The sequence below is a fragment of the Cricetulus griseus genome, chromosome 4, assembly GCF_003668045.3.
Source record: "Cricetulus griseus strain 17A/GY chromosome 4, alternate assembly CriGri-PICRH-1.0, whole genome shotgun sequence".
NCBI lineage: Eukaryota > Metazoa > Chordata > Mammalia > Rodentia > Cricetidae > Cricetulus > Cricetulus griseus.
This window is the reverse complement of record NC_048597.1, coordinates 70,006,602-70,012,358: the sequence shown is the minus strand read 5'-3', so window position 1 is coordinate 70,012,358 and position 5,757 is coordinate 70,006,602. Positions and strand designations below refer to the sequence as shown.

The 5,757-nt window shown below is 44.0% G+C and overlaps 1 pseudogene; it reads left to right on the top strand.

Annotated features, from left to right (window-relative positions):
* The first annotated feature begins 824 nt into the window (after window positions 1-824).
* Window positions 825-3,709, top strand: LOC100753504 (annotated as a pseudogene).
* Window positions 3,710-5,757: the final 2,048 nt, after the last annotated feature.

Below are 5,757 nucleotides of genomic sequence, written 5' to 3'. Positions count from 1 at the left end.
TCAGGCTGGAGAAACCCACAGAAACAGCTGACCTGAACAAGGGGTTTCTCATGGAAGCCAGACTGATAGCTTGGAAACCAGCATAGGACTGTTCCAGACCCCCTGAATGAGGATGTCAGGTTGGAGTTAGGGGCAATCTATGGGGCCTCTGGTAGTGGTTCAGTATTTGTCCCTAGTACAGGAATGGACTTTGGGATCCCACTCTATATAGAGGGATACTCTTTCAGCCTAGACACATGGGGGAGGGCCTAGGCCCTGCTCCAAAGGATATGACAGACTCTGAAGATCCCCATGGAAGGCCTCACCCTCCCTGGGGAGCAAAAACGGGATGGGATAGGGGGTCTTTGGAGGCCAGTGAAGGAAGGGAGGGAGAGGGAACTGGGATTAACATGTAAAAGGAGCTTGTTTCTAATTTAAAATTTTTCTAATTACAATTATAAAAATATACTTTGGCTGTGTAAGAGTTACCTTCTGCATCTCCTCAAAGTCATTTTAGTGAGACCATTAAGACTTGGGGATATAGGGAAAGTCATAGGAAACACCTGACATCACCCTCTGTACAATACATAGAATAGCTAGACAAGGACAAAGTGTAAATGAAATAGGACACTTGAGAAATTGAAAATGTCTCTGAGTTGTTTCAATTAACAATTAGGAAAACATATTCTCTTTTCTTTCAAGAGGATGGGAGAATTCCCCCAAGATTATTGTGCAATATAAGTCTGAAAGAATTTAAAGGACGGGATATGTTTGTTGGCTTACTCCTTTCTGCCCGTTGACAAGGCAGAGGAAGCATCACTGAAGGCTTTCATTTCCCTGTGGTAATGTCTAAGTCGGAGTCAACCAAGGAGCCGGAACAGCTGCGGAAGCTCTTCATTGGAGGGCTGACTTTTGAAACAACCGACGAGAGTCTGAAAAGCTATTTTGAGCAATAGGGAACACTAACCGACTGTGTGGTAATGGGAGATCCAAATGTGAAGCGATCCAGGGGCTTTGGGCTTGTCATATACACCACTGTGGAAGAAGTAGATGCCGCTATGAATGCAAGGCCATACAAAGTGGACGGCAGAGTTGTGGAACCTCAGAGCTGTTTCAAGAGAAGATTCTCAAAGACGCGGGGCCCACTTAACTGTGAAAAAGATCTCTGTTGGAGGTATTAAAGAGGACACTGAAGAACATCATCTGCGAGATTATTTTGAGCAATATGGGAAAACTTAAGTGATTGAAATAATGACAGACAGATGCAGTGGGAAAAATAGGGTTTGCTTTTGTCACCTTTGATGACTTGTCCATGACTCTGTGGACAAGACTGTTATTCAGAAATAACATACTGTGAATGGCCACAACTGTCAAGTGAGAAAAGCCCTGTCAAACCAAGAGATGGCTAGTGCTTCGTCCAGACAAAGAGGTCAAAGTGGTTCTGGAAATTTGGTGGTGGTCGTGGAGGTGGTTTTGGTGGCAATGACAACTTTGGTCGAGGGGGAAACTTCAGTGGTCATGGTGGCTTTGGTGGTAGCTGTGGTGGTGGTGGATATGCTGGCAGTGGGGATGGCTATAATGGATTTGGTAATGACGAAAGCAATTTTGGAGGTGGTGGAAGCTACAATGATTTTGGCAATTATAACAATTAGTCTTTAAAATTTGGAACAATGAATGGAAGAAACTTTGGAGGCAGAAGCTCCGGTCCTTATGGTGGTGGAGGCCAATACTTTGCTAAACCATGAAACCAAGGTGGCTATGGTGGTGTAAGACACCCCCCTCCCCCCCGAAAGCTCAGGCTTCCGGGGTCTTAGCCCAGGACCTCGGTCACCCTAATCACCAGGCAGATTCGAGAGCTTGCTGCAAACTGCATGAGGCTTTATTGTTGTTTAACAAGCTAACCCCATGTTAGCTCCAGTCTTTCATCCATCCACCATGTCGGATGGCTACAAAAGACAGTTCAAAGCGGCTGCATAGAGATCTTATAGGGAAGTGTAAGGGGAGTGTCTAGGGGTATGCACAGGCTCAGGATTGGTGAGCCTCCAGGCTTGGAAGGCTAGCCCTGTGCTGATTGGTCAACTGGTTGTTATGGCCCATAGGCCTTCCCAGGTTGGTTGCTATGCTCTGCACGTCATTGCTGTGCACTTGTCCATAAAGCACACCCAGAGCCATAAAGCATAGCACCACCAGCTAACTTCTGATTGGTTCCTTGCCATGAGGCAGGCTTCTGATCTTTTAGTGACCAAGTAAAGGTCATAGCAAGCACATGTTACTGTCATGGCTCCTGAAAGGGGCAGGTATCTGGCCTTAGTGACTAAGACAAGGTCAGACAAATACTTGTTTGGCTGTTATGGCTGCCGAAATGGGGAGCTGGTCCCTTCATTGCCCCATTTTCTTTTTTTGAGATTCCAATCATGGAATTGCTGTCTCTCCAGCATCCCCATCAGGGAGTGAGAGGTATTGGCATCCCCTAAATAAGGGAGTTCCTCCTTAAATGACTTAGCATTTTAACCAGGGAAAATGGGCGACATATTATTACATTGAAGACCATGTGTCACCAGGCTTGACAGGTCTCCTGGAACAGGACCGGCCATAATAGTGAACAAATAGTCTTTGCAAAAAGGTATTGAGGCACTGGATTACCTGTTTCTGTAGGTTTGCAGTTTCTTTGTGGATTTTGTAGATCACACAGACCAGAATGCAAATGAATTGAGTGTTTGTTGTTCTGTCTGGACCTGGTAGACTGTGTGAATCACTTTGTTTATGATCATTCATTAGAATAATAAGATGAAAATGAAAAAAGGACTCTAACTCCCGGCAGGGGAAACTTATGGGTGACCACTGTGAACATGGACATCATGTTCAATTGGCTGGTATTATCTCGGGAACAATTCCATCCTGTCTAATTGATGAGATCTGGCAAGCATCTCTCTGTCTCTGTCTCTGTCTCTCTGTGTCTCTGTCTGTCTCTCTCTCCTCTCACACTCATTCACTCCTGTGTGTGTGTGTGTGTGTGTGTGTGTGTGTGTGTGTGTGTGAGTGTGTGTGTGTGTGTGTGTGTGCTTTTACCTATGGATCAATTCCTTCATGTAGTTGTCCTTGTTTTGAAGAAATTGTATTCAACATTCATTCTTCTTTCCTACAATATATCATGACCAGAGTTTCCCTCCACTCCTCCCTTCTCTATCCTCCCCACCCATGAAGTGCCCTCTGTCCTGGATCTATTCCACCTCCACCTCCATTTCAGAAAAAAGTATGCCTCCAAGAGCTGATAACCAAACAGGACAAAGCAAGATATAATAAGACAAGGCAAAGGCTACCTATTGAGTTTGGACTAGGCAGCCATGTAGAAGTAAGAGTCTCAATAGCAAGCAAAAACAGAGGAATTACAGCATCTCTTGTTAAGAGTACCATAAAAACACCAATCTAACAGCTGCACCATATAGGTAGAAGACTCAGTGCATACCCATGCAGGCCCCTTGCTTGCTGCTTCAGTCTTTGTGAGACCATGCAAGAATGATTAGTTGACTTGGTAACCATGTTCTTCTAGTGTCCTTCATTCCCTCAAATTCTTACAAATTTTCATCCTCCTCTTCTGCAGGGTTCCTCACTCTTAAGAGTGGGACCTGATGGAGACCTCCAATCTAGAATCTGTCTCCATTCTGAGTCTCTGAACCCTCTTCCATCTGCTTCCAGAGGAATACTCTCTGGTGATGACTGGACAAAGTAATGATCTATGAGTAGAGCAGAGTATTGTAAGGAATCGTTTCATTGATTTTTTTCGCCATTTGCATTTGCTTTTATTGTAAGTATCTGGGCTATCTAGTCTCTGGTTCCACAAAGTGTGGGTCATGGGCTCCCTTTCATGGTATGGGCTTCAAGATAAGTAAAACATTACTTGCCTATTCCAAGTTCTGCAAAAGATGGCCAGTTCAGACTTTATATTCTCCATTATTAGGAGTACAAAGTAGGGTCACACTCAGAATCCAGGAGGTTTCTACTGCACTGTTTCCACCTCCACAATGTTCCCCAATTCCAGTTGCCTTTCTCTGAATTTTCTTCTACCACACCTTATATTACTCCTATTGCTCCTGTCTTCACCTGCCCCTAATACACTCATAAACTTTATTCGATTTTCTCTTCCAAGAGAGTTCTAAGACCCTGAAGTCCTCCTCTTTACCAGACCTGGGTCTATGGATTGTATCTTATCACTCACAAATGAACATATGCTATGTTTGCCTTTTTTGAGTCTGGGTTACTCACTCAGAATGATTTTTTTTATAGTTCCATCCATTTGCTTGAATATTTCATGATGTCATTTTCTTAAAGCTAGGTTATGCTCCACATTTTCTTTATCAACTCTTCAGTTGAGGAACACCTTGGTGGCATCTAATTTCTGGCTATTATGAATAAAGCCACTATGAACGTAGTAATGCAAGGTCTTTGTGGAAAGATGGAGCATCCTTTGGATAGAGGCTTTGAGGCTTGAGGTGGTTCTATTCCAAATATTCTGAGAGATCTTCGTATTGATTTCCATAGTGTTTCTACAAGTTTGCACTTACACTAGAAATGGAGGAGTGTTCCTCTTGCTCCACATCCTCACCAGCATGAACTGTCTCTTGTGTTTTTGGTCTTAGCCGTGCTGACAGGTATAAGATGGAATCTCAAAGTAGTTTTGATTTACATTTCCTTGTTTGCTAATGACATTAAATATTTCAAGTGTTTTGGTCATTTGTATTTCCTCTACTGAGAATTCTGTTTAGCTCTGTATCCCATTTTTTTCTTTTCCATTTTTTATTTAAATTAGAAGCAAGCTTCTTTTACATGTCGATCTCTGCTTCCCTCCTCCCATGCTCCCTACCGACCCCCTATCCCAATCCCTTTCTGCTTCCCAGGAAGGGTGTAGCCCTTCCTTGGGGATATTCAAAGTCTGTCATATCATTTGGAGCAAGGTCTAGAGCTTCCCCAGTGTGTGTAGCCTGAGAGACTAGACTATCCCTCCATAAGGGATAGTTCACAAGTTCGTTTGTGTACTAGGAGTAAATACTGATCCACTATCTGTGGCCCCAGAGATTGTCTAGACCTCCAAATTGACTCCCTTTTCAGGGGTTCTGGAACCCAACTATTGGTCTGGGGTCCATGAGCAACCCCTTGTTCAGGTCAGCTGTTTCTGTGGGTTTCTGCAACCTGGCCTTGACCCCTTTGCTCATCACTCCTCTCTCTCTCTGCAACTGTATTCCAGAGTTCAGCTCAGTGTTTAGATGTGAATGTCTGTGTCTGCTTCCATCAGCTACTGGATGAAGGCACTAGGATGGCCTATAAGGTAGTCATCAATCTTGTTATCGGAGAAGGGCTTTTGAGGTAGCCTCTCAACTATTGCTTAGATTCTTAGTTGGGGTCAACCTTCTAGACCTGTGGACATTTCCCTAGTGCCAGAATTCTCTTTAAAACTATAATGGCTACCTCTATGATGGCATCTGTTTTCTTGTTCTCCTCCACTCCTCCCCTGACTAGATCTTCCTGCTCCCTCCTGTCCTCCTCTCACCTTCCCGTCTCCCCTTCTCTTTCTTCTAACTCCCTCTCACCTCCCCCCATTATAGCCATTAGCTTAGGAGATCTTGTCCCTTTGCATTCTCCGGGGGACCATGTGTGTCTTTCTTAGGATTCTCCTTCTTTCCTAGCTTCTCTGTTGGTGTGTTTTGTAATCCGCTACTTCTTTGCTCTGGATCTAAAACCTGTATATGAGTGAGTGCATACCATTTTTGTCTTTTTGAGATT